The sequence below is a fragment of the Ranitomeya variabilis genome, chromosome 5, assembly GCF_051348905.1.
Source record: "Ranitomeya variabilis isolate aRanVar5 chromosome 5, aRanVar5.hap1, whole genome shotgun sequence".
Taxonomy (NCBI): domain Eukaryota; kingdom Metazoa; phylum Chordata; class Amphibia; order Anura; family Dendrobatidae; genus Ranitomeya; species Ranitomeya variabilis.
This window is the reverse complement of record NC_135236.1, coordinates 472555968-472565766: the sequence shown is the minus strand read 5'-3', so window position 1 is coordinate 472565766 and position 9799 is coordinate 472555968.

Sequence of the window (9799 nt, the reverse complement as noted above, 5' to 3'; positions counted from 1 at the left end):
TTTGAAATGGGCGCGTGTCCAGCCTCCCGGCTTGTGATTGGTTGACCGCGACGCAACCAATCACAAGCCGTGACGTCACGGGAGGCTGGACACGCGCCCTTTTTAAAATGAGCGCGTTTCCAGCCTCCCGTGACGTCACGGCTTGTGATTGGTTAATGGCGGCCATGTTGCCGGGACGCGGACCAATCACAGCAAGCCGTGACGTATTTTCGTCACGGCTTGCTGTGATTGGTCCGCGGCCCGGCAACATGGCCGCCCTGACCAATCACAAGCCGGGACTTCGCGTAACCATGTAAAAGCGGGAATTTTAAACAAACAACGCTGCCGGTTCCCTCGCTGAAGTCCCGGCTGCGTCGGACAGGTGAGTATAGCGATATTTTTTATTTTAATTCTCTATTTTACACATTTTAACATTAATGTTGTTCCGATACCCGATACCCGATACCACAAGAGTATCGGAATCCCGGTATCGGAATTCCGATACAGCAAGTATCGGCCGATACCCGATACTTGCAGCATCGGAATGCTCAACACTAGTTACCACGCAGGAGAAATACAGGCATGTAACATTATGATGTGCGCTCTATTAACATAGATTTTAAAAGAACACTACCAAATGTATTTTTCTAAGCTACAAGTTTTGAGGTCTAGAGAATGAGTAGGTGATTTTTCTTATTCAAGTAAATACTATTTGATACACTGCCGATTTTGAAAGTTTTCTCACCTACAAAGTATGGAGATGTCTGTAACTTTTATCGTAGGTACATTTCAACTGTGAAAGACAGAACCTACAAATAAAAAACAGAAAATCACATTGTATGATTTTTACATAATAAACTTACGTTGTATTGCATTAAATAAGTATTTGACACAATAGAAAAACAGAACTTAATATTTGGTACAGAAACCTTTGTTTGCAATTACAGAGGTCAGACTTTTCCTGAAGTTCTTGAACAAGTTAGCCCACTCCTCCGTACAGATGTTCTCCAGATCTTTCAGGTTTTGAGGCTGTCGCTGGGTAACGCTGAGTTTCAGCTCCCACCAAAGATTTTCTGTGGTGTTCAGGTCTGGAGACTGGCTAGACCACTCCAGGACCTTTGATTGCTTCTTACAGAGTCTATCCTCAGTTGCCCTGGCTGTGTATTTCAGGTCATTATCATGTTGGAAGACCCAGCCATGACCCATTTTCAATGGTATTACTGAGGGAAAGATCTGACGATACATGACCCCATTCATCCTCTCTTAAATATGGTGCAGTGGTCCTGTCCCCATTGTAGAAAAGCACCACCAAAGTATGTTTCCCCCACCATGCTTGACTGTTGGGACAGTGTTCTTGGGGTTGTAATCATTCTTTTTCTTCCTTCAAACACGGCAAGTGGAGTTGATATCAAAAAGTTCTATTTTGGTCTCATCTGACCACTTGACCTTCTCCCATGCCTCCTCTGGATCATCCAGATAGTCATTGGCAAACTTCATGTGGGTTTGGACATGTGCTGGCATGAGCAGGAGGACCTTGCGTGCCCTGCAGGATTTTAATTGATGACGGCGTAGTGTTCTACTTACGGTAGTGTTTGAGACTTTGGTCCCAGCTATCTTCAGGTTATTCACCAGGTCCTCTCTTGTAGTTCTGGGCTGTTTCCTGACCTTTCTTAGAATCATCCTTACCCCACGAGGTGAGATCTTGCATGAAGCCCCAGACCAAGGAAGATTGACTGTCATCTTGTCATGCTCATGACAGAGTGTCAAACATAGGATGTTCAGGACCCCCATACACGTGAATGGTGTCTGGCTTCGGGATAGGGTCCGGGTGCTGTTCTGGTACCAGAACCCGAATGTTTTTGACTGTCCCATCTTTGGAGTTTTGTGTGAAATTATGTCTAATTTGCCTTTTTTCTCTGTTCTTTTGTGTTGTTCCAATACACACAAAGGAAACACAAATCTCTCACTTTATCAGCACCAAAGCAAACCCAAACCATCACATTACCTTCACCATGCTTGACAGATGACGTCAGACACTCTTCCAGCATCTTTTCAGTTGTTCTGCGTCTCGCAAATGTTCTTCTGTGTCATCCAGACACCTCAAACTTGGATTCCTCTGTCCGTATCACTTTTTTTCCAATTTTCCTCTGTCCAATGTCTGTGTTCTTTTGCCCAATTAATCTTTTCCTTTTATTAGCCAGTCTCAGATATGGCTTTTTCTTTGCCACTCTGCCCTGAAGGCCAGCATCCCTGAGTCGCCTCTTCACTGTAGACTTTGACACTGGCGTTTTGCGTGAACTATTTAATGAAGCTGCCAGTTGAGGACCTGTGAGGTATGGATTTCTCACACTACAGACTGTAATGTACTTGTCTTGTTGCTCAGTTGTGCAGCAGGGCCTCCCACTTCTCTTTCTACTCTGGTTAGAGTCTGTTTGTGCTCTCCTCTGAAGGGAGGAGTACACACCGTTGTAGGAAATCTTCACTTTCTTGGCAATTTCTTGCATGGAATAGCCTTCATTTCTAAGAACAAGAATAGACTGTCTAGTTTCACATGAAAGTTCTTTTTTTCTGGCTATTTTGAGAGTTTAATGGAACCAACAAATATAATGCTCCAGATTCTCAACTAGCTCTAAGGAAGGTCAGGTTTATAGGTTCTCTAATCAGCCAAACTGTTTTCAGTTGTGCTAACACATTGTTAGGGTTGGCGGAACGCACCGAATATATTTATTAGATGGGATTGGTGCGTTCGCAACCTGGGATCCACCGTGCAGGAAAGAACCTGCTGCTAAGTAATTGGCGGCACTATATGGTGGTATAAACCAGCTCTGTTAGCTTCACAGAGCGGCTGAGAAAGCAAAGCTCTGTGCCCTGTTAGACTTTCACAGAGGCACAGGCTAACTACCCAAATGAGAGCAGTCAGTGGTCATGCATGCACACAAAACTCCTCGCCGGAGGTGCCAGCATTCTAGGGGCTTATTTCAGCCAGGTCCCTGAATACACACAAACACAATCTCCTTGCCGGAGGTGCCAGCATTCTAGGGGCTTATTTCAGCCGGGTCCCTGAACACATACAAACACATGACCACACTGGCGCAAAGCACATAACTTAGGAAGATACTAGTGCATGGCCGTGCGGCCATGCGAGCCTTAAATAGCTGCAGCACATACAGGACCTTCCTAGAAGGACCAATGAGCGGCTGCTACAGAGCCTGCGCACCTACAGGACCTTCCTAGAAGGACCAATAGATTTGGCTGCAGTACCTGAGCATGTGACCCTTGATCTCCACTGAGAGATCTTACCATGGGCATGCTCAGTGTGTGCAAAGCAGGACTTAGTCCCAGAAAAGCCTGCTCGCCGCAGATCAGTGCAGGGTACAATAGCAGAGCCTGGAGAGGCAGCAGTAACCCTTTGCACAGTATCAGTCTTAGTGAGACGCTGGGACCGACGTCTCCGCTGAGCAGGCTCCACTGCGGCCGATGCAGAATGGGAGACCACAGCAGACACGGATTGAGATTCTCCCTGTGCAGCAGAGGAAACTCGACTCCTAACACACATATTTACACAAGGGTTTTCAAGGGTATTCTAACCATCCATTAGCCTGGAGTGATGGTTGTTGGAAATTGGCCTCTATACACCTATGAAGATATTGCATTATAAACCAGATGTTTGCAGCTAGAATAGTCATTTACCACATTAACAATGTATAGAGTGTATTTCTGAATCATTTAATGATGAATTTAAAAAATAAGGAAATTTCTAAGGGACCCTAAACTTTTGAACGGTAGTGTATGTTTCAGTGCAAGGCATGCAGGCAGTGTATGTGGGTAGATAAATATCAGTTGCAGGCAGGCATTGTATGTGGCATACTTCATTGCATACAGCAAGAGGGTCCATTCCATTACTTTCTGCTGCTGCCTATTACAGATATTTACTGTATATACATAGCCCCAGGTATCAGTGGCCAGGAATAATTTTTTTTGCATCTTAATTCTGATCCATTTTTGTGGTACTGTAAAATTTTGTTGGAGTGTCTTATAGAAGTTCTTGACACCAGTTTGCTGAAAAAATATATTTACCTACAGGGCAAATATTTTACACTGGGTTTTGTCCACCACACGGATTGCATATCATTGCGCTCAAAATTGTGTCATTTCAGGCCTCTATTTAATTTTTTTTACTGTGTCTTAGCCTAGTTATTGACACCATTTTGCTGCAAAAAAAATACAGGCCAGGTATTTTAAAGTGGGGTATCTACGTCACAGGCATCACATAACATTGCGCTCAAAATAGTGCCATTTCAGCCCTCCGTTGAATTTTTTTTGCTGTGTTTTAGCCTAGTTATGGACACCAGTTTGCTGTCCCCCCCAAAAAAAAAAAATACAGGCGAGATATTTTAAAGTGGGGTATCTCCATCACACGCCTCACATATCTATGTGCTCAAAATTGTGGCATTTGAGGGCTCTATTGAATTTTTTTTTTGCTGTGTCTTAGCCTAGTTATTGACACAAGTTTGCTGGGAAAAAAATACAGGCCAGATGTTTTAAAGTGGGGTGTCTCCGTCACATGCCTCACATATCTGTGGGCTCAAAATTGTGGCATTTGAGATCTCCATTGAACTGTTTTTGCGGTGTGTCTTAGCCAAGTTATTGACACAAGTTTGCTGGAAAAAAAATGCAGGCCAGATATTTTAAAATGGGGTAACTCCATCACATGTCTCACCTATCTGTGGGCTCAAAATTGTGGCATTTGAAAACTCCATTGAACTGTTTTTGCTGTGTCTTAGCCTAGTTTTTGACACAAGTTTGCTGGAAAATAAAATACAGGTCAGATATTTTAAGTGGGGTATCGCCGTCACACACCTCACCTATCAGTGGGCTACAAATTGTGGCGTTTGAGGCCTCCATTGAACTGTTTTCGCTGTGTCTTAGCCTAGTTATTGACACAAGTTTAGTGGAAAAAAAAAATACAGGCCAGATATTTTAAAGTGGGGTATCTCCGTCACACGCCTCACCTAACAGTGGGCTACAAATTGTGGCGTTTGAGGCCTCCATTGAACTGTTTTTGCTGTGTCTTAGCCTAGTTATTGACACAAGTATGCCGGAAAAAAAATACAGGCCAGATATTTTAAAGTAAGGTATCTCTTCCACATGCCTCACCTATTTGTGGGTTAAAAATTGTGGCTTTGAGGGCTACATTGAATTTTTTTTGCTGTGTCTTAGCCTAGTTATTGAAACCAGTTTGCTAAAAAAAAAATGTTAGCTACAGGCCAGATATTTTAAACTGTGTTTTTTTCCGCACGATCACATATAAGTTCTCTCCAAATTCAGCCATTTCTATTGTGCATGGAAAATCTAGTAATCCATTTAAAATGGGCAATGAACGTGGCAAGGGACGGGGATGTGGACGTGATGGTGATGGTGCATGCAGAGGCCGAGGCCGTGAGCAAGCTGAAATTGGGCCACAGCAAACACCCACATCTTGTCGCTCGACCTTCCTGTCTCAACACCACTATTAAACCCAGAGCAGTGTCAAAAGGTTGTTGGTTGGATAGCGGATAATTCTTCTAGTCACTTTGCCACCACTACCCTGTCCTCCACAAGGTCAAGGCTGAGTAGCCGTGAGTTTGGACTGCATATTCCTCAACCTGATCCTCCTTCCTCCCACCATGCCAAGTGCCCGGAGACAAATGATCCCACACTTTAACACTCCGAAGAGCTGTTCACTTTTCCATTTAGAGATTCGGTCCTCTCTCCCGGTCCACTTGAAGCGGGGCAAGAGATCGCATGTAGCGATGCTCAAATATTTGAGCAGCCACGGTCACACGAAGACGACGGTGGGACCATGTCACAGGAGGTGGACGATGATGAGACACAATTGCTAGAAAGTTAGGAGGAGGATCAGGGTGCAGAAGAGGAAGACGAGGTGGTGGATGATATAGTAACTGACCCGGCCTGGCAGGAGGACATGCAGAGCGAGGACAGTAGCACACAGAGGGAGGGGGGCATAGCACCCCAACAGGCAGGATGAAGTGTGGTGGCCACAGAAAGAAGGCTGGCAACCATTCCCTGTAACACCAGCACCACGGAAGTTGGCAGTACAGCTGTTAGGTCTTTCCGAGTCTGGTTCCTTTTTAAAGAATCTGACGATAACCCCAAACAGGCCATTTGCACCACCCGCCATGCCCACATCAGCAGGGATAGCAAACTACCAGCCTGACCACCACCAGCATGATCGGGCACATGGCAGCAAAGCACCCGATTTTGTGGGCTGAACTCCAGGCTCCAGGAACAATGTCTGCGGGTGACACCACAGCTTCTTCCACTGTTGTGCGTGCAAGCCAATCCCCTGCGAAGATGCCTCCTACCCTGCACCTGTTATTGCACAGACTCAACTAGCCCCATCATCAAGGATGTCAATGTCCTTGTCCCAGCGCAGCATTCAGTTGTCTATACCCCAGACCTTGGAATGCCAGCGGAAATACGCTGCAAATGCACCACAGGCCACACTACTAAATTCACACATTTCTCATCTGCTTGCGCTCGAAATGTTGCCTTTTAGGCTCGTGGAGACAGAAACTTTCCGCAACCTGATAGCAGTGGCCATCCCAAGGCACTTGGTCCCCAGCCTTCACTATTTCTCCTGGTGTGCCGTCCCCGCATTACACAATCAAGTGTCCCACAACATTAGCCGTGCCCTCAACAATGCTGTTACTGGGAAAGTCCACCTAACCACGGACAAGTGCTTCTGGGCAGGGACGGTACATCTCACTGACGGCACACTGAGTTAAAATAGTGGAAGCTGGGACCCGGTTGGACCTTGGGATGGAACATGTCCTCCCGATGCCGAGGATTGTGGGCCCTACATCAATCAGGGTTGCCCCCACAGTCTACAGCTCCTGCGCCTCTTCCTCCTCCTCTTCAGCCTCCATCTCCAAAATGAGCACATCAGTCACAAGCTGGAAGCACTGCAGCACTGCCTCAGCCAAGCGGCAACAGGCTGTGCTGAAGCTAATATGCTTAGGTGACAAACCACACAATGCTGAAGTGTTGTGGACAGCTCTGAAAGAGCAGGCAGATCTGTGGCTGACACCACTGAACCTACAGCCAGGCATTGTTGTGTGTGACAATGGCTGGAACCTGGTGGCATCTCTGAAGTGAGGCAAGCTCACACACGTACCATGTTTGGCCCATGTGCTTAACCTCGTTGTTCAACAGTTTCCCAAAAGCTACCCGGAGCTGCCGGATCTGCTTGTGAAAGCCTGTGTACCCATTTTAGAAAGTCAGCTACAGCTTCAGCCACCCTTGCTGTGCTTCAGCAGCATTTGGAGCTTCTGGCTCACGGACTGTTGTGTGATGTCCCCACGCATTGGATCTCTACACTGCAAATGTTGGAAAGGATTTGTGAGCAGAAGAGGGCAGTTGTTGACTGCCAGCATCAACAAGGTCGTCGGTATTCAGTTCAGACTCCACACATAAGACCTCAGGAGTGGACATGGATGTCAGACATATGTACCATCCTCCAAAACTTTGATGACTCCATTAAGATGGTGAGCAGCGATGATGTCATAATTAATGTCATTATCCCGCTTCTCTGTGTTCTGAAACACTGTCTGCTCACAATGAAAGAGGATGCATTGAGGTGGAGCATGATGTGACAGAGTAAGGAACCGTACAGGTTGATTACACGCAGCCCAGCCTCATCTCATCCCAACGTGGATTGGGTGACAATGAGGAAGAGGAGGAGGAAGAAAAGGAGATAGTTTCATGAGCTACAAGCACAACTGTCATACAAGTCTGTTCAGCGTGGATGGCCTGAGGACAGGGAGGAGAAGGAGAGCATGGTCAGTCGTCCTGTTGGTGAGGACACAGAAGTCTTGCCTGTTAGCAGTCTGGCACGCATGGCTGTCTTTATGCAACACTGCCTTTCCCGTGACCCTCGCATTCTCAAAATTTTGGGTGACCGTCATTATTGGTTGGTGACACTTCTAGACCCACGCTACAAGGAGAACTTTCTATCTCTTATTCCAGAGGCAGACAGGTGTACTAAAATAGTGCAGTATCAGAGGGCCCTTGTTAATTATTAAAAAAATTCCCAACTGAAAACGCTGGCGGAAGAGGTCACAGTTCGTTGGACAACCAAGGAGTACAGGCGAGAGAGGCACAGCTCCAATCCAGCACAGGCAGGGGAACACTGTCAAAGTTCTGGGAGCCTTTTCTCAGACCCTCCCATTTCACAGGCCCTTAGGCACGAGGTACTCTCACAAGGAGTGCAAAGTTTTGGTAGATGCTGAGGGAGTACCTTGCTGACCGTACCAACGTCCTCTGTGATTCCTCTGTGCCTTATAATTATTGGGCATCCAGGCTGGATATGTGGCATGAACTCGCCTTGGAGTTCCTGGCCTGCCCTGCCGCTAGAGTTTTGTCAGAGCGTTTATTTAGTGCCGCTGGTGGAATTATAACTGATAAGCGCATCCACCTGTCAACTGAAAATGCTGAGAGGCTGATTCTTATAAAAATGAAGAAGGGCTGGATTGGGCCAGACTTCTCAACACCACCGAATGATAGCAGGGTAACATAAACTCAAATCCAGTGTCTTTTTTTGGGAGGTCTATTTCCATGCACCTCTTCACAACCACACTTGGTTATACGCTTCTTGATTTGGCCTATTTGCTGTTTTCCTCCTCATCCTTATCATCCACCACCACTAGATGACCAGGGTGACCGTGGTCCGTGATGCAAACACCCATATTATTGTTTTAAAGGGTGTTTATGATGCCCGTAAACAAAATTTTTTGACAGTGTGTTGCTGTATACCCCCCAGGGGGAAATGTTAGTCAGCTCATACACTTAGTGTATGGGCATTCCAAGTATAGGAGACCCGCTGTTTATAATGGGAACATTTTTTTATGAGGCCATCCTCCACACCTCTTTCAAGGGGGCATTGGAGTGCCTCCTAATTTTTGGCAGGCCTTGCATTCACTGCATAGGCAAACACTATGGGAGTCCCACTTCCTAATAATGGGAACATTGTTTTCAGGATGCCCAACTCTACGTCTCTTCCAAGGCTTACGTGTCAATTGGGTGCAGGGCAGGCCTTGCTTTCAATGCAAAAGGAAACAGTATGGTAGTACCAAATGAATAATGTGAACTTTGTTTTCCTGTGGCCGTCCAGTATGTGGGTTCAAAGGCTTATTGGGGTTCCTGTAACTTTGGAGCAGGGCAGGCCTTGCATTCAATGCATAGGCAAACAGTATGGGAGTACCAAATTTCGAACAATGAGAACAATGCTTTCAAGTTCGCATCCAGGATGTATGTTCAAAAGGTTATTGGGTTGGGTTATCTAAATTTGGAGCAGGACTTGCATTCACTTCATGGGCAAACAGTATGGGAGTGCAAAAATAATAATAATGGGAACAATGCTTTCAGGTGGCCATCCAGGTCGTTTGTTCAAATGGTTATTGGGGTGCATCCAAATTTGGAGCAGGACTTGCATTCATTTCATGGGCAAACAGTATGGGAGTACAAAATGAATAATAATGGAAATAATGCTTTCAGGTGGCCATCCAGGACATTTGTTCAAAGGGTTATTGAGGTACGTGTGACTTTGGGGCAGGGCAGGCCTTGCATTTAATGCATAGTCAAACAGTATGGGAGAACAAAATTACTAATAATTGGAACATTGCTTTCAGGTGGCCTTCCTGTATGTGACTTCAAAGGGGTATTGGGGTGCGTCTAAATTTCATGCAGAGCAGGCCTTGCATGCACTGCATAAACAAATAGTATGGGAGTACAAAATTACTAATAATGGGAACATTACTTT